Raw genomic sequence first — 18,194 nt, 5'->3', positions numbered from 1 at the left:
ACTGATCAATAAATACTGGAAATTACTTCCTGTCCATCCCTGAAGCACTTCACGTCTTTTGAAACTATTTAATTAACATTCTATTTTATAACTGAATGATATTTAGGTAGTTTACAGGCTCTTTGATTCTCCAATGAGAGATCTTACACAGCTGTACCAACTTACAGACCACCAGCAAAGCCTATTTCTCTACTCCATACCCTCACTGCTTAATGAAACTGTTTGATCCCTACCAATAGGTAGAAAAAATTAGTTCTTCAGCAGTTTTAATTTGCATTTTTCTGTCCATGAGGACATTATTATTCATATCTTTTGTCTATCTTCTACTGCAAAACTGTTAGGATAGACCATAAAATTAAGTACAAAAATAACTGATCAAACCAGTACTACTGAAACAATAACAATATCAATGAATAAATCCTGAACATTTATCAGAAGAGTCTTGGTAGAATACAGGGAAAATTGAGAAAAATCTACCAAACACAAAGCACAGGTTTCTTCTCCATTTTTTCTTTACAAAACCCTAGAAATAATGTCAAAAATAGTTTTTAAAAGTTGTGATTAGACAGCCATGCTATGGAAATTTTCAGGGAAGCAGAAACTTTAAAAAATCTCCAAAGATGGGAAACAACTGAGATGGGCTAAAAAGGGAAAAGGCAAAGCCTTCAAGGGCACATCACAAAGCATGAGAACAGCAACTCCTACTCAGAGGCAGAAAAGGCCAGAACCCAAGGACAACTAGTGGACTTGCTAAGGCACCCTGTGCAGTTTACCTTGCCCAATTGGCAAGAACATAGGGTGCTGTTGGCTAAGAAAAGAAAGAAGACTATGCTCAAGGGAACTGGACTCTTCAGGAGAAACAAGGTCATTCAAGCAACAGTCACCAAGGTACTCCACCTGCTCCCCACCTGCCAGAATGCAAAACAAAAGTTAAGTTCCAATGGCATCTCTTCTATAAAGATTCAGGCCAAGAATTACACACACATACATACACACAAACAATGCTACTACTATTTTTTTTAATTTCCTAAACCCTATTTTTTTTTTTGGGGTCCGGTCACGGGGCCTGAACTCTGGGCCTGGATGCTGTCCCTCAGCTCTTCAGCTCAAGGCTAGTGCTCTACCACTTGGGCCACAGCACCACTTCCGGCTTTTTTCTTTTTGCTTTTGTGGTGCTGAGGAATCGAACCCAGGGCCTCATGCATGCAAGGCAAGCGCTCTACCACTGAGCCACCTTCCCAGCCCTCCTAAACCCTGTTATGAAAGACAGAATAAGATAAGACTTGAAAAGGCTGCCTCTGAGTGTTCATGCATTACCCTCTTGTTGTACATCAAAAGACTTCTTAGGCTGTCAGTTTTTCTTTCTCTAATTTGTTAGTTATGAATTCTAACTTCTAGTTTCAAAAACAGCTTCTTTACTACTTTCAAATCTCTCCTGGCCCCAACCTCTAGCCAGAGGCCAGTTCTATCAACATCCCTAAAAGACAAAAGGTTTATTTTTGGCTCAAGAATAATATAACACTGACAGCATTATGTAGATAATAAATCAGTAATTTTGCTGGTGAATGAGACAATATACCTTACATACCTGCATGCTGGAAATGAGAAGACTGATATTGCTGATGTTTGTAGCAATACACACTTCAAAGTACTTATTTTTATTACACTATGGTAAAGAACTCCATCCTAATATATGTGAAATTCATTTAATCATTCCTCCCCAAACCAGTTTTCCCAGTCAACTATTCATTACTCTCCTAATGTTCCCATTGTATAAAAATGGCCTTGAAATGGTATTTTCAAGTGAGGGGAGGGGTGACATTATCCAAAAAAAGAAATGTATTTATTACCTGCCTTATAAAACAATAACCCTTTTTATGACATATTAATAACAAAATTCTATTTACAAAAAAAGTTATCTTTCTTATAATGACAACATGCAGCATAACTAAATGATCATTTGGGAATTAATTATATTGTGACATATGCATGCAATGAAATACTCTGTAGAATGGAAAAGAATGAGATAGATCTTATGTGAATATATAAAAATACCCAAAATAACAAGTAAAAACAAAGACTCAGTACAGGTAAAACAGAAGTAGGATTCCATTAGTTTAAATAACATATAGGACACTTATAGATAGCTTATAAGAAACATAGGTCATATGTCAGCCGTTCATACCTGTAATCCTAACTACTCAATAGTCTGAGATCTGGAGGATCACAATTTGAGACCGGCCTGAACTACAGAAATAGTCCACTAGATTCTATCTCTAAATAACTGCAAAAAGTAGGACAGGAACAATGACTCAAGTGGAAGAGCAACAGTGAGCAAGAGTGAAGCCCTAAGTTTAAAGCCTAGTAAGATCCACACATGAAAAGCATTTCAAGGAGTCTCACAATAAAGAGAAGTCTCATAAGGTAGAAGTCTCAACAAGAATTTGTTTTAGTGTAACAGGATAGAGGAAAAACATTTCCTATTCTCTATGTAGGATATAGTCTATACTTTTTTGTTGTTGTTGGTCATGGGACCTGAACTCTGGACCTGGGCACTGTCCCTCAGCTCTTCAGCTCAGAGTGAGCACTCTACCACTTGAGCCACAGCGCCACTTCTGTCTTTTTCTGCTTATGTGGTACTGAGGAATCAAACCCAGGGCCTCATGCGTGCAAGGCACTGAGCCACCTTCCCAGCCCAGTCTACACTTTCTGAGCTGGGGAAATACATATGGTCATGGCATCCCACAACCTCTGATCATTAGACATTGGTCTAGGTGCCCAAAATTGGTACTGTTTATTATTCTAAAACATGGAGATATGATCTAGTCCTACCCAAAAACCGCTGGGACAAGAGGGTGAATTTCAGGACTTCCCTTTGAGAAACATGCCTCCTAATTTTCTCTTTACCTTTTTCTTCTTAATATATGAAAGTAGAAGGTAGATGCAGATGGATCCTTTATGTCTCCCTCTTCTTATAACTTCACATCTAAAAGGAGATGAAGACAAAGCTTGCTGCTCTGTTCTTCAGTTATTACTTCCTGGTACTAGTGGCTGAGTCTGCCCTTTTAATATTTATTAATTTCCTTGTCATTTCATCTATCTATGCTACCTCACTGCTATCAAATTAAATCTTAAAATAGAATTTATTACCTATCTCTCAAAATAGGTCACTATTCTATCAAAATTCAGCATTGTTGGCTCATGCTATCTCAATCACATAATCAGGCATTCTTCCCACAGATAAATAATACACATGGAAATGAAATACTAAGAGTTAGGATGGCTGCTAAAAACACAAGAGGAATGAAACCAGGCCTCTCTCATTAATGAACTCAAATCTAATGGAAAGACAATAAATCAATAAATTACTAAAATATAAGTACTACAATGGAATTATTCATATATAACAAGCTATGGAAATATAGGAGAATTTGAGATAGAATAAACTATGTGCAATAACACTTCCATTTCATCTATTTATGTTTCTTTATTGATTTTTTGGGGGGAGGGTCTGGTTGTGGGGCCTGAACTCTGGGCCTGGGCGCTGTCCCTCAGCTCTTCAGCTCAAGGCTAGCACTCTACCACTTGAGCCACAGCACCACTTCTGGCTTTTTTCTTTTTGCTTATGTGGTGCTGAGGAAGCGAACCCAGGGCCTCAGGCATGCAAGGCAAGCGCTCTACCACTGAGCCACCTTCCCAGCCCTCTTTATTGATTTTTATATTAGAAACTTTTTTGTGTGTGTGTGGGTCGTGGGGCCTGAACTCTGGGCCTGGGCACTGTCCCTCAGCTCTTCAGCTCAAGGCTAGTGCTCTACCACTTGAGCCACCGTGCCACTTCCAGCTTTTTTTGCTTATGTGGTGCTGAGGAATCGAACCCAGGGCCTCATGCATACAAGGCAAGCACTATACCACTGAGCCACCTTCCCAGCCTGTTAGAAACTATTTTAAGTTCTTTGTAATTACCAAGGGTGGGGGACAAGAACATACAAAAGAAACAAGAAAATCACATGGCACATTATAAGCATATTTAAAACAACAACAAGGAAGATTTTTTTAAAAAAAATAATTACTAATGGTGATATGTACCTATAATCCCAGGCTGAGACAGTAGAATGCTAAGTCTATGACCAGCCCAGGCTACATGCTAAAACTCTATCTCAAAAAAACAAAACAGAACATTCACAGTGATCTGGAAGCTTCTATCTGCAATAAGGGTCATAACAAAATTAGAGCAATCTGCCAATGAGCTCTCCTACAGCTCTCTGTACCTGCCACTCATACTTGCCTTTCAATACCATACCTGTCCTACACACCTTAAATTCTACTAATTTCCTCTTGGTGTAATCTCTTTTCCTCTATAATCCCGGAGCACTCATAACATTCAGAATTTAACTACCGTTTGAATACATCTTTTCTGCTGTCTATCTCTTATATAACATTTCAGATTAGTTATTTCCCAAAGTCAATTTTACCTTCATAGGCCAAAACAATACTCTAAATCTAGAAATAATATGCTTAATACGTTGTATCTAATTTGTTAAATATCTAATATGAATAAAAAATTATAATTACTCGGAAGTGGCGCTGTAGCTCAAGTGGTAGAGCGCTTGCCTTGAGCTGAAGAGCTGAGGAACAGCGCCCAGGCCCAGAGTTCAAGCCCTAAGACCAACAGCAACAACAAAAAATTCCATGTTTATGGGGCTGGGAAGGTGGCTCAGTGGTAGAGCGCTTGCCTTGCATGCTCGAGGCCCTGGGTTTGATTCCTCAGCACCACATAAGCAAAAAGAAAAAAGCCGGAAAGTGGCGCTATGGCTCAAGTGGTAGAGCGCTAGCCTTGAGCTGAAGAGCTGAGGGACAGCGTCCAGGCCCAGAGTTCAGGCCCCACGACCGGACCCAAAAAAAAAAAAAAAATTATAATTACTCCTATCTCCTGACTCGATGTACTTTAAATGAAAAGTATGTGTGGATCTGAAAATTTATGATAACCAAATCCTGTCCTAACACCTTGAAAATATGTACATGACAGCTAGTATACTTTGTCTCATCTTTAGATGAAAATACACAAATAATAATCCAAAGTATTTACTAGCCTCCTGATATATATATATATATGCATGCCTCATTTGTATTCATTTTGTTTGAAACAAGATACCAGAGAACTGAGCAATAGACATTAGTCAAAGGACATGTTAAATGCCACCGGCACCATGAGTTATCAAGTGACGGAACATTCTCTGAAAGACAACTATGTTCCAAGTGCTATATTAAGTATAGTTGGGTATTCATTCCAGTGAAATGACAGCATTTAAAATAAGAAGGCATAAGCCCACAAAAGTTAAGTTTAGGCAAGGTAAAAAAAGGATAGGAAGGTGATAAGAGTGTAACCAAACCAGTAGAGCTGAAGAAGCCCCAAGGTTAAGTGCCTGTCAAAGAGGACACTTAGAAGAAGCAAGCCAATTCACCCTCATGGAATCCTGGGAAGACTACAGAGCAGTAGAAAGACATCAGGGAAAATGAACAAGTTCAGGGATACTGTAGGCCATCTCCCCAGGACAGACATATCCCTGAACCTGTTCATTTCAGGACATACATATTGTTATTCTATGACTTTTTATGCCCAATAAATATCATTGCAAAAGAAGAAAAGTAGTAAACTCTGAAGTTAAACTTTTAAGTTACAATGGAGTACATTTTTGGGGGGGAGAGGGGAGTCCGGTTGTGGGGCCTGAACTCTGGGCCTGGGTGCTGTCCATAAGCTCTTCAGCTCAAGTTTAGCGCTCTACCACTTGAGCCACAGAACCACTTCCAGCTTTTTTCTTTTTGCTTATGTGGTGCTGAGGAATCAAACCCAGGGCCTTATGCATGCAAGGCAAGCGCTCAACCACTGAGCCACCTTCCCAGCCCCTGGAGTACATTTTTTTAAACCTAGATGTCAATGCATTTTGTTTATTAGGTAATATGACCACTGCTACTCCAGAATACAACACAGTAAGCATTACCAGACATAGCATCCATTCTAATATTTCAGCCTGCCTTCCCACACAGCACTTACTCCCAACTCATGAAAGCAAAAATCAGGAAAGCTAGAGCATATGGAACAAGGTATTTCACTATAACAGGATGCCTTCCCAAGCTGGGAGCCAGTGGCTCATGCCTATATTCCTAGCTACTCAGGAGGGTAAGATTTGAGGATTGAGGTTCAAAACTAGCCTAGGCAGGAAAAGTCCATGAGACTCTCATCTCCAATTAACCACCAGAAGGTAAGAAGTTGCACTGTGGCTCAAGTGGTAGAGTGCTTGCCTTGTGCTGAAGAGCTGAGGGACAGCTCCCAGGCCCAGAGTTCAAGCCCAGGACTGACAAAAAATAAAATAAAATAAAAATAAAAAAAGTCTTCCCAAAAATGAATACATGAACCAAAGCAGATCTCCAAATGACTTATTTGTTCACCAAAAGCAATCATCAATAATTACAGCAGCCAAAGTAATCTGTCCAAAGAAAATATGTATCTCAATAGGAAGTGTACTCATTACCTCACTCATGTAACTGTAACTGTAACAATAAAAAAATTTTTTAAAAAAGAAAATATGTATCTTATTTTTTGAAGTGGTAGTACAGTTTGAACTAAGGGCCTCTAAGTGCTCTGCCACTTGAGCAACATACCCACCAACCCTTTCTGCTTTATTTTATTTATTTACTTATGTTTCTATGTGTGCCAATACTAGTGCTAGGAACTCACAGGCTGGATGCTGTCCTTTAGCTTTATTGCTCAAGACGAGAGCTCTACTACTTGAGCCACTGCTGTGTTTCTAACTTTTTGCTGGTTAATTGGAGATGAGAGTTTCACAGAGTTTCCTGTCCAAGCTGAGTTCAAATCATGATCCTCAGATCTCAGCCTCCTGATTACCTAGAATTACAGGCATGAGGTATTGGCACCAGGCTTAATTTATTTTTAGAAAGTGTCTCAAGTTTTGGCCCAGACTAATCTCAAACTATGATCCTCCCACCCTCACTTCCCTGATATCAGGAACTACAAGCATGCACCACTGGAACTAGATCAATAAAAATCTTTAACATCTTTAACATGTGAATCGTACAATGAAAATAGTTATTCAAAGAATGGTCCATCTGGAATTGATACTGTCCTGATTTTTTTTTAAAGAAAACACTCAGCACAATCCAAAGTAGAATCTGCTGAAATGTATAATAATAGTGGTCAACATGTGTCTGGAGCAAAAAAATGACTCAGCTGAACAAATTTACAAACCTTGAAGAAATTCAAGATGTATGCTGCAATCAAGATATATCAAAAAAAAAAAAAAAAAAAAAAAGCCAGGCACTGGTGGCTCATGCCTGTAATCCTAGCTACTCAGGAGGCTGAGATCTGGGGATCACAGTTCAAAGTCAGCCCAGGAAGGATAGTCTGTGAAACTCTGATCTACAATTAACCCCTCAAAGTGGAACTGTGCCTCAAGTGGTAAAGCATTAGCCTTAAGCACAAACTTCAAGGACAGTGCCCCCAGGCCAAGAGTTCAAGACCTAGGATGGGGAGAAAAAAAAATTTTTTTTTTTAATAAGAGATTTCCATTCCCACACAAATACACAAACAGATACATTCTCCAAAATCAAACTATTGGAAGATACATTTTTCCAACCTGAATGTAATTACAAAAGAACTTTCCACATTTCAGAAATGTAATGAGGAGTTTCCATCTAACCCTCAAAGAAGTGATTAGTATTAATCTGAAGTATAATAATGTGCTACAAGTTATCAAAGAATCTAATAATTTGGTAAATGCTTTCTAAGCAATGGATATATCCTATTAAAAACATATGCTTATATATTGGCAGCACTTCACAGTACTGTGTAAGGAGATACTTTTAGCCAGGCGCCGGTGGCTCATACCTGTAATCCTAGCTACTCAGAAGGCTGAGATCTGAGGATCGCAGTTCAAAGCCAGCCCGGGCAGTAAAGTCCGTGAAACTCTTATCTCCAATGAACCACTAGAAAACCGGAAGTGGCGCTGTGGCTCAAGCAGTAGAGCACTCGCTTTGAGCTGAAGAGCGCAGGGACAGCACCCAAGCCCAGAGTTCAAGCCCCAGACCAACAAAAAAAAAAGAAGAAGATACTTTTAAAGATAAAATATATAATCTCAATATATACCAGAACTAACATAAATATTTATGATCAATTTTTACAACAGAAATTGTAACTTTAAACCCCAATAAAGAAAAATCTTATTTCTTCCTCTAACAAATTTTTTTTTTTATTTATCCCATGGGCAATTTTTTTGGGGGGGGGGAGGGAATCCAGTCGTGGGGCCTGAACTCTGGGCCTGGGCACTGTCCCTCAGCTCTTCAGCTCAAGGCTAGCGCTCTACCACTTGAGCCACAGCACCACTTCTGGCTTTTTTTCTTTTTGCTTATGTGGTGCTGAGGAATGGAACCCAGGGCCTCATGCATGCAAGGCAAGCGCTCTACCACTGAGCCACCTTCCCAGCCTTATGGGCAATCTTTTATTACAAAACATTATCAGTCATTATTAACATTGCATTTTGAAGGTCATTAATAAAAATTTGTAGAAAAAATTCTATTGTTATGAAAGTACAGATACATGATTCTAAATATGCTCCCTGGTCCATACAACCTAAATACTTAGCACACAGAAATAAACTGAAGCAAAGAAATATTAAGAATCTTGCCAAAAATTAGAGAGCTAGGAAGTGGCAAACCAAGCTTTAAACCCAGGCATGTGGGATGCAAAATCATGCACACACACACACACACAAGAAAGCAGGTTCAGGGGCTGGGAAGGTGGCTCAGTGGTAGAATGCTTGCCTTGCATGCATGAGGCCCTAGATTTCATTCCTTAGCACCACGTAACAGAAAAAGCTGAATGTGGCACTGTGGCTCAAGTGGTAGAACGCTGGCCTTAAGCTGAAGAGATGAGGGACAGCACCCAGGCTCAGATTTCAAGCCCCATGACCGAAAAAAAGAAAGAAAGGAGAGAAAAGAAAGAAAGAAAGAAAGAAAGAAAGAAAGAAAGAAAGAAAGAAAGAAAGAAAGAAAGAAAGGAAGGAAGGAAGGAAGGAAGGAAGGAAGGAAGGAAGGAAGGAAGGAAGGAAGGAAGGAAGGAGGGAAAGAAGGAGGGAAGGAGGGAGGGAAGGAGGGAGGGAGGCAGGCAGGCAGGCAGGCAGGCAAGCAAGCAGGCAGGCTCAGATGGGGGTAGAGGGTGTCATAATAGCAGCCAGGAGAACAAATAAAAAGTGAATAAGGATGAATGTGGTTTATTTTCGTGTATGAAAATAGTACATTAAGAACTGGGAATGTGGCTTAGTGGTAGAGTGCTTGCCCAGCATGCATGAAGCCCTGGGTTTGATTCCTCAGTACCACATAAATGAAAAAGCCAGAAGTAGTACTGTGCTCAAGTGGTAGAGTAGTAGCCTTGAGCAAAAGAAGCTCAGGGGCTCAGGGACAGCACTCAAGCCCTAGGACTGGCAAAAAAAAAAAAAAAAAAGAGGTTTTTGAGACTTAAAAAAGATATAGAGAGAGAGAAAAAAGAGAGGGGGGGAGAGAGGGAAAGAGAGAAAGAGGGAGAAAGAGAAGTTTTTGTTGTTGTTGTTGTTGTTGTTTTGGGGTCCAGTCATGGGGCCTGAACTCTGGGCCTGGGCGCTGTCCCTCAGCTCTTCAGCTCAAGGCTAGTGCTCTACCATTTGAGCTACAGCGCCACTTCCGGTTTTTTTCTTTTTGCTTATGTGGTGCTGAGGAATCGAACCCAGGGCCTCTGGCATGCAAGGTATGCGCTCTACCACTGAGCCACCTTTCCAGCCCCAAGAAGTATTTTTTTTTTAATGCTCAGGGATAGCAGCCAGGTCCTGAGTTCAAGCCTCATTACTGGCAAAAAAAAAAAAAAAAAAGGGCCGGGCGCCGGTGGCTCACGCCTGTAATCCTAGCTACTTAGGAGCTGAGATCTAAGGATGACGGTTCAAAGCCAGCCTGGGCAGGAAAGACTGTGAGACTACTATCTCCAATAAACCACTAGAAAACCGGAAGTGGAGCTGTGGCTCAAGTGGTAGAGAGCTCATCTTGAGCTGAAGAACTGAGGGACAGCGCCCAGGCCCAGAGTCAAGCCCCGTGACCCACCAAAAAAAAAAAAAAAAAAGGGGCAGAATCAAGAAAAGTCTAAAATAAAGAAATGAAAAGGGGCTGGGAAGGTGGCTCAGTGGTAGAGCGCTTGCTTTGCATGCATGAGGCACTGGGTTCGATTTCTCAGCACCACATAAGCAAAAAGAAAAAAGCCGGAAGTTGCCCGGTGGCTCAAGTGGTAGAGCGCTAGCCTTGAGCTGAAGAGCTGAGGGACAGCGTCCAGGCCCCACGACCAAACCCCCCCCCAAAAAAAGAAAAAGAAATGAAAAGGTGAATAAATGGAAAACAGAAGCAAAAAAATAAGCTAAATTTAGAATATCTTAATATTTAATAAAAGTTCTAGATAAGAAAACATAAACAAAACAGGAATGTTGCAAATCAGAGCTGTGATGACTCTAAGATTTTTCACCTGACCGGCAAAGCTAACATAGACATGAAGACTCTGGGTCTGGGACAAAACAAAAAAAAACTTATATACAGGCTGGGAAGTTGGGTAGAATGGTTGCCTTGCATGCATGAGGCCCTGGGTTCGATTCCTCAGCACCACATAAGCAGAAAAAGCCAGAAGTGGCACTGTGGCTCAAGTGGTAGAGTGCTAGCCTTGAGCTAAAGAGCTAAGGGATAGCACCCAGGCTCAGAGTTCAGCCCCCACGACCGACAAACACAGACACATTACTAACTACAACAGCAGTTGCCAACGTAGTATCGTGTATCTGTTTCCTGACCATAATCCCCAAAAGTCTTTCAAACCGTATGGTAAAAATGAGTATGTGGCCAGGCACCAGTGGCTCATGCCTGTAATCCTAGCTATTCAAGAGGTGGAGATCTGAGGATCGAGGTTCAAAGACAGCCCAAGCAAGAAAGTCCGTGAGATTCTCATCTCCAATTAACCACCAGAAGACAGGAAGTAGCACTGTGGCTCAAGTGGTAGAGTGCTGGCCTTGAGCTGAAGAGCTGAAGGACAGCGCCCAGGCCCAGAGTTCAAGCCCCACAACTGACAAAAAAAGAATATGTGAATATTTTCAAGGAAAACTAAACAAATTAAAGAAAGTAAGAGAGAGCAAACTATTCACTAGCAGTGAACAGCATTTATGTTGTAATAATGTAATTATAGAATAATAATTTAGCTGGGCACCGGTGGCTCACACCTGTAATCCTAGCTACTCAGGAAGCTGAGATCTGAGGATCATGGTTCAAAACCAGCCCGGGCAGAAAAGTCTGTGAGACTTTGCTCTCCAATAAACCACTAGAAAACTGGAAGAGACGCTTTGGCTCAAGAGTTAGAGCACGGGCTGGGAAGGTGACTCAGTGGTAGAGCGCTTGCCTTGCAAGCCTGAGGCCCTGGGTTCGATTCCTCAGCACCATATAAGCAAAAAGAAAAAAGCCGGAAGTGGCGCTGTGGCTCAAGTGGTAGAGCGCTAGCCTTGAGCTGAAGAGCTGAGGGACAGTGCCCAGGCCCAGAGTTCAGGCCCCACAACCGGACCCAAAAAAAAAAAAAAAAAAAAGAGTTAGAGCGCTCACTTTGAGCTGAAGAGTTCAGGGACAGCACCCAAGCCCAGAGTTCAAGCCCCATGACCGACCAAAAAAAAAAAAGGGGGGGGGGCTGTGAAGGTGGCTCAGGGGTAGAGCGGTTGCCTTGCATGCCTGAGGCCCTGGGTTCGATTCCTCAACACCACATAAGCAAAAAGAAAAAAAGCCGGAAGTGGCGCTGTAGCTCAAGTGGTAGAGCGCTAGCCTTGAGCTGAAGAGCTGAGGGACAGCGCCCAGGCCCAGAGTTCAGGCCCCGCGACCGGACCCCCCTCCAAAAAAAGAATTCTACCCCTGAGCCACCTTCGCAGCCCCCAAGAATTCTTTTATACCTGCACTGAAAAGGAAAATAGCACCTCATCTGCCATAACAAAAAGTCCATAGGTGGGGCTGGGAAGATGGCTCAGTGGTAGAGTGTTTGCCTTGCATGCATGAGGCCCTGGGTTCGATTCCTCAGCACCACATAAGCAGAAAAAAAAAGCCAGAAGTGGCGCTGTGGCTCAAGTGGTAGAGTGCTAGCCTTGAGCTGAAGAGCTGAGGGATAGCACCCAGCCCCAGAGTTCAGACCCCATGACCGGACCCTCCCCCCCCAAAAAAAAAAGTTTGAAAAAGTCGATAGGTGTTATCTAAAATACAGCAATTTAGACATATTTTACAAACACAAAGGTAAAGATCAGGAGAAAAAGCTTAAAGGAGTTTTCAAAATGAGTTACCTCAGGTCCAGATTAAAAAGTGGGAATGGATGGAAGTGTAGATCTGGTTCAAGTGCTAACCAGCCTTTACGTGAAAAAAACAAGTAAGAGTGTGAGGCCTTGAGTTCAAGCCCCAATACCAGTACGTGCATGCACACACACCCACGCATGTACACACGCACGTGCATACACACACAGTGGGAATGGGTAAGGCAGGGTATTTTATTGGTTTTAATCTTTTTTTTTTTTTTTTTTTTTGTCGGTCGTGGGGCTTGAACTCTGGGCCTGGGCGCTGTCCCTCAGCTCTTCAGCTCAAGGCGAGCGCTCTACCACTTGAGCTACAGCGCCACTTCCGGTTTTCTGGTGGTTTATTGGAGATAGGAAGTCTCACGGTCTCTCCTGCCCGGGCTGGCTTTGAACCGCGATCCTCAGATCTCAGCCTCCTGAGTAGCTAGGATTACAGGCGTGAGCCACCAGCGCCCGGCTTTTAATCTTATTTTTTATGTAGTACTATTTTCTAACAATATACAAGTGTTAAATGAAGAAGAGATAACAAACAAATCATCAAGAAGAAATAAGGCCAGACATAATGGCACAGAGCTGTCAAGTAATCTAAAGGCTAGGTTATCCTAATAAGTAAACAGCACTTTTTTAGACCTTCCTTCCTCCTTCTCCTTGGAAGATGGAGCTAGAACTCCAGCAGCTATATTAGACATAGAGATCAAGGGCCATACATAAGGGATGACAGAGTAAGAAACTGCAAAGAAGTTAAGTCCCTGATAACAATGGCCCTGTCAAATCAACCTCCTGTTGTCACTTTGAACTTCACATGAGAAACAAACTAATAGCATGTTCATGCTATTATTTTTCAGGTCTCTGTTACATATGACCAAACCTAATCCTTAATCAGGCTTTGAAAGTACTCTTAAGAAAAAGGAAGGAAGCTGGGAAGGTGGCTCAGGGGTACAGCGCTTGCCTTGCATGCCTGAGGCCCTGGGTTCAATTCCTCAGCACCACATAAGCAAAAAGAAAAAAAGCTGGAAGTGGTGCTGTGGCTCAAGTGGTAGAGCACTAGCCTTGAGCTGAAGAGCTGAGGGACAGAGCCCAGGCCCAGAGTCCAGGCCCCATGACCAGACCCAAAAAAAAAAAAAAAGGAAGATTGTATGAAATATTCTGAAGGAAGAGCTGTCAAGATTCTATGATACCCAGACACCAGATCTTAGGAGGCTAAGATCTGAGGATTGCAGTCCGAAGCTGGCCCAGGCTGGAAAGTCTGTGGCATTCTTATCCCCAATTAACCACCAGAAATAACCTCCAAAAGTGTCCACATCTTAATCTGTGGAGCCTGCAAAAGGGGTCTCAGAGGTATGATTAAACCAAGCACCATTTATTTACATATTTATTTATGTCGGTTGTGGGGCTTGAACTCTGGTACTGTCCCTGAGATCTTCAGCTCAAGGTGAATGCTCTACCATTTGAGCCCAACAGTGCCACTTCCTGTTTTCTGGTGGTTAATTGGAGAGTCTCACGGACTTTCCTATCTGGACTGACTTTGAACCTCAATCCTCAGATCTCAGCCTCCTGAGTATCTAGGATTACAGATCTGAGCCACAGGCACCTGGCTGCAAGGACCTTTTAGAGGGGGAGAGTAACCTGGGTTGTTCAAGCAGACCTCTATACAATCACATAGATCCTTAAAAGCAGAACCTTTCCCTAGTTGTGGTCAGAGGAATGACAACACAAGAATGATCAGAGAGATACATCAATGATGACTTTGAAAACTGAGGAGAGGAGCCACAAGTCGAGGAGAGTGGTAGCCTCTAGAAGCTGGAAGAGGAAAGAAAATTGATTCTCCCCTAGAAATATCCGGAAAGGAATACAGCCTTGTTGATACACTAATTTTAGCCACTGAAATAATTTTAGATTTCTACAGATGTGTAAAATAATACACTGTTATTGTTTTAAGTTTCTAAATTTGTGGTTATGTATTTCAGCAGTCATACAAAACTACGGCACACATATTAAATGACTGGTTGATTGGCTGGGTTGATTTTTCTTTTTTCTTTCTTCTTTGTGGTATATGCGTGTGTGCTGATACTGAGGATTGAACTCAGGGCCTCTAGCTCTTGCTTGGCTTTTTCACTAAAAAATGGCTGGTGCTTTTATCACTTGAGCTACATCTCCAATCTAGATTTTTTGCTGATCAATCAGGATGAGGATCTCCCAGACTTCTTGGCCTGGGTTAAGATTCTCAGATCTTAGTCTCTTAAGTAATTAGGATTACAACCCTAAGCCTCTGGCACTTAAGATTTTTCTTTTGCATTTTTTGTTTTTGTTGTTTTTTTGAGGCAATATCTTCTAATGACACTAAATGATGGTAACAATCAATTACTTGTGTATATTGCAGTATATTTCTCCTACCCTCACAAAACTTCACTCATTAAAAAACCAGCCAATGTGACAATTCCTTTAAGTTTCTGCAGAGAATGAGACATATTAATCAACACACACACACACACACACACACACACACACACACACACACACACACACACAACAGTAAGGCTAGGATCTAATGGAAAAATCAAGAGACCAATAAACTATAATTTTCAGAGCCAAGTATAAAAAGTGTTTGCCTTGTAGCCAATAAATATTATTAAAAGTCCTGGCTAGGGGCTAGGAAAGTGGCTCAGTGGTAGAGTGCTTGCCTTGCATGCCTGAGGCCCTGGGTTCAATTCCTCAGCACCACATAAGCAAAAAGAAAAAAGCCGGAAGTGGTGCTGTGGAGCTGAAGAGCTGAGGGACAGTGCCCAGGCCCAGAGTTCAGGCCCCATGACTGGACCCCCTCCACCCAAAAAAAAAAGTCCTGGCTACTGATAGTAAGAGCTTACAAGTAATTTTGGTAAGTGTGATAATCGTTCATCTTCTACAGATATACATGGAAATAATTACAGATGAAATGGTAAACAAATAATTTGCTTTAAAATAATTAGGAGTAGGAGATCAGAATGGATAGGGATAAATATGAAAGTAAATTTGCATGTGTTCACTATTCTTGGAACTAGGTAATGGGTACACAGAAGTATGTTATTTCACTAGTTGGTTTGGTTTTTATGCAGTGCTTTGAATCAAACCCAGTCCCTAATAAATGAATGTGAGGCAAGTCCTCTACTACTGAGCTACACTTACATCCTGCTTGAACCTTTCTATATTTGAAAGGTACAAAAATAAAAAGACCTTGACCTATTAAAACAGTAGACTCCTAATATACACCTGTAATAACAACAGACTTAAAAGCTGAATCTTCTTTCTTGTGGTACTGGGTATGGAATCCAAGGCTTTGCAACATGCTAGGAAATCATTTTACCAATAGGCTATGTTCCTAGACTAAAATCCCTTTCCTATTAACACTGCCTTATCTAATTTCTCTGCCACTTAATACACTTGAAACTGATTGTTTTGTCACTTACTCTTTAATCTCAACTCATTCTGCCATGTTTACTAATTTTATGAGCTTAAGGAAGATTTTATATCTCCAAAAGGGAAGAATGGAATATCCGTATTTGCCAGTCTACTTGACTTGCCAAAAGGATTATCTAAGATTAAAAAACAAACAAAAATCCAAAGCAAGATAGTCATTCTAGAAATGCATGTTCATAAACTTCATCTTTAGCACTTGTAGTTCTCCCAGTTCTAGACCTTCTAGAAGTGCCTTACACTGCTAGTTCCTTGAGCCCTCTCCTCATCAACCCAAGTACCTAAGATTCTTCCTCTCCATCACCTCCATCCCCATTTAACTATTTCCCATGACAGCACCTTCTCTCCACAGGACATCTTCACCCATCTCCCCTCAGGACTTTCAAGCACCCACTCAATCTGCCCCCAGGCAATCTTTCCCAGGTCCTGTCTTTGCAGGACAACCTTTTCCCTTTTCGGTCCTTGGATCCATTTTATCACCCACCATCTCCAAATCTCACTATTACCTCCAGTTCACAAACACCCACCTTTTATCCTTCACTTAAAACAGTCAATCCATGGAGACAGAAGACAGACAGCTGCAGAAGCTGGGGGCGGGGGGAGGGGCGGTGAGAGAGAGGGCTTGAGCGGTGACTAAAGGGTAGGCGCCTCTTTTGGAGGCATGCACATGTTCTGGAACTGGTGAGGTTGCACGATCATGTGAAACAAAAATAAAAAATAAAAAACACGGCGTTGTACCTTTTTAGTGTGGATTTTATAGTATGTGAATTACATCTCAATAAAAACGTGTCTGTCCACACACAAAACACCAGTGCTCCCCCAGCGCACCGTCACACGCCCATTTGTCAAATTAACATCGCCCGTCTCCGGAAGCATCGACTCCTCCCCTCGGTATCCCGCCAATCCCACGCCCAGACTCGAACCCGGAGCTGTCCTCGGTGGTCTAACACGCCCCCTCGACACGGCCCGCAGGGGAGGGGGGAGGGCCCGCGCGGCAGCCCAGCACAGCCGCCCGGGCAGTCCCCTCGGGGACCAGACCGGCCCCCCGCATCTCGGAGGCACCGTCCAGGGGCAGGGGCGGGGGCGGGGCGGGACGGGGCGGGGGCGCCGAGCCCACCTGTGTCAGCCTGCGGGGAGCTCCGCGTCCAGCCCCGCGGACGGCGGACTGAGGACGGACGGGAGTGCAGAACGTCAGAGAAGCGAGGTCGCGCTGCAGACCGGGTGGCGAACACCGGTTCAGGCCTCCATGTTTCCACGTCTCTGCGACTCCGGCTCCGGCTCCGGGTGTGACTGGGCTCTGGCCGAGCTCCAGTCACGGCCCGCGTAGATGCGGAGGCCGGGAGGCGGGGAGAGAAGAGGGAAGCGACCGAGAACGCGGCTAGAGACCGAACGGCCGGGCGCATGCCAGTGGGCGGCCCCGCGGCGCGCCGTGCGCCGGGCTTTCTGGGAAATGTAGTCCATCGGGCGTTGCTAGGCGGTTTCCAACCTCCCTGTCTCCCGGAAACCTCCAAGCCACGTGGCAAAGTTAGAAGCTGCAAAACCTTCTTCCTCTCAGATGCTAGAGTGCCTTAACTTTATTAGGACCCCTGTTACTTCCAGCTGAATAACCATCCCAGAGCCAAGTAATTCCTTATGGGTCTCTGAGCAACTGAGAACAGGAAAGTAAATATTCACGGAGGCAGTTGGAAGGTTTAGACCTGCCAGCAATATAATGGAGACAGACCCTACAGGAAGAAGAATCAGTTGAAGGTTTCTGTTGGCTTGTTTGTTTTTAGTCTTTGGATATAAGACAGGGTTTTGTGCATGCTGTGCACTTGCTCTACCAACTGAGTTAAATCCTTAGCCCAAATTATGAAATAGTAGTCAAATGAGCTGAAGTTACCAGATTGACATCTTGAGCAATACTTTATCTCTTCTAATGTTTCTTCTGAAGATGATGATTGCTGAAGGCATAGTATTGATAATCATATTTTGGGTTGTTTTCTATGTCCTATGCAATATTACAATGTTTATTTCCCCAAATAACACTATGAAACAGCTGTCACTATTTTTTATTTATTTATTTATTTTTGTCGGTCATAGGGCTTGAATTCTGGGCTTGGTCGCTGTCCCTCAGCTCTTCAGCTCAAGGCCAACACTCTACCACTTGACCGACAGCGCCACTTCCGGTTTTCTAGTGTTTTATTAGAGATGGGAGTTTCACGGTCTTTCCTGCCCCGGCTGGCTTTGAACCGCGATCCTCAGATCTCAGCCTCCTGAGTAGCTAGGATTACAGGCATGAGTCATCGGCACCCGGCAGCTATCACTATTATTTCCATCATATAGTCAATATGTGCCAATGTTTTGTGTAAAGTA

At 42.7% G+C, this 18,194-nt stretch overlaps 1 protein-coding gene across 4 annotated transcripts in view; it reads right to left on the bottom strand.

The window, feature by feature from the left end:
• Nucleotides 1-17,198, bottom strand: part of Dym (dymeclin) — a 320,347-nt gene extending 303,149 nt beyond the window's left edge. Inside the window, exon 1 of one of the 4 annotated variants that reach the window (XM_070029178.1) lies at nucleotides 16,957-17,198. The gene's annotated coding sequence lies outside the window, so the exon portion shown is untranslated. Of the gene's footprint in view, nucleotides 1-2,907; nucleotides 2,987-16,366; nucleotides 16,487-16,956 lie in introns of those variants that run through there. The other 3 variants (XM_070029181.1, XM_070029180.1, XM_070029179.1) reach the window with 3 other exon arrangements.
• Nucleotides 17,199-18,194: the final 996 nt, after the last annotated feature.

Source organism: Dipodomys merriami, unplaced genomic scaffold (assembly GCF_024711535.1).
Source record: "Dipodomys merriami isolate MVZ:Mamm:240054 unplaced genomic scaffold, mDipMer1.0.p SCAF_2, whole genome shotgun sequence".
NCBI lineage: Eukaryota > Metazoa > Chordata > Mammalia > Rodentia > Heteromyidae > Dipodomys > Dipodomys merriami.
The sequence above is the reverse complement of the archived record's forward strand: the minus strand, read 5'-3'. Positions and strand labels throughout refer to the sequence as shown.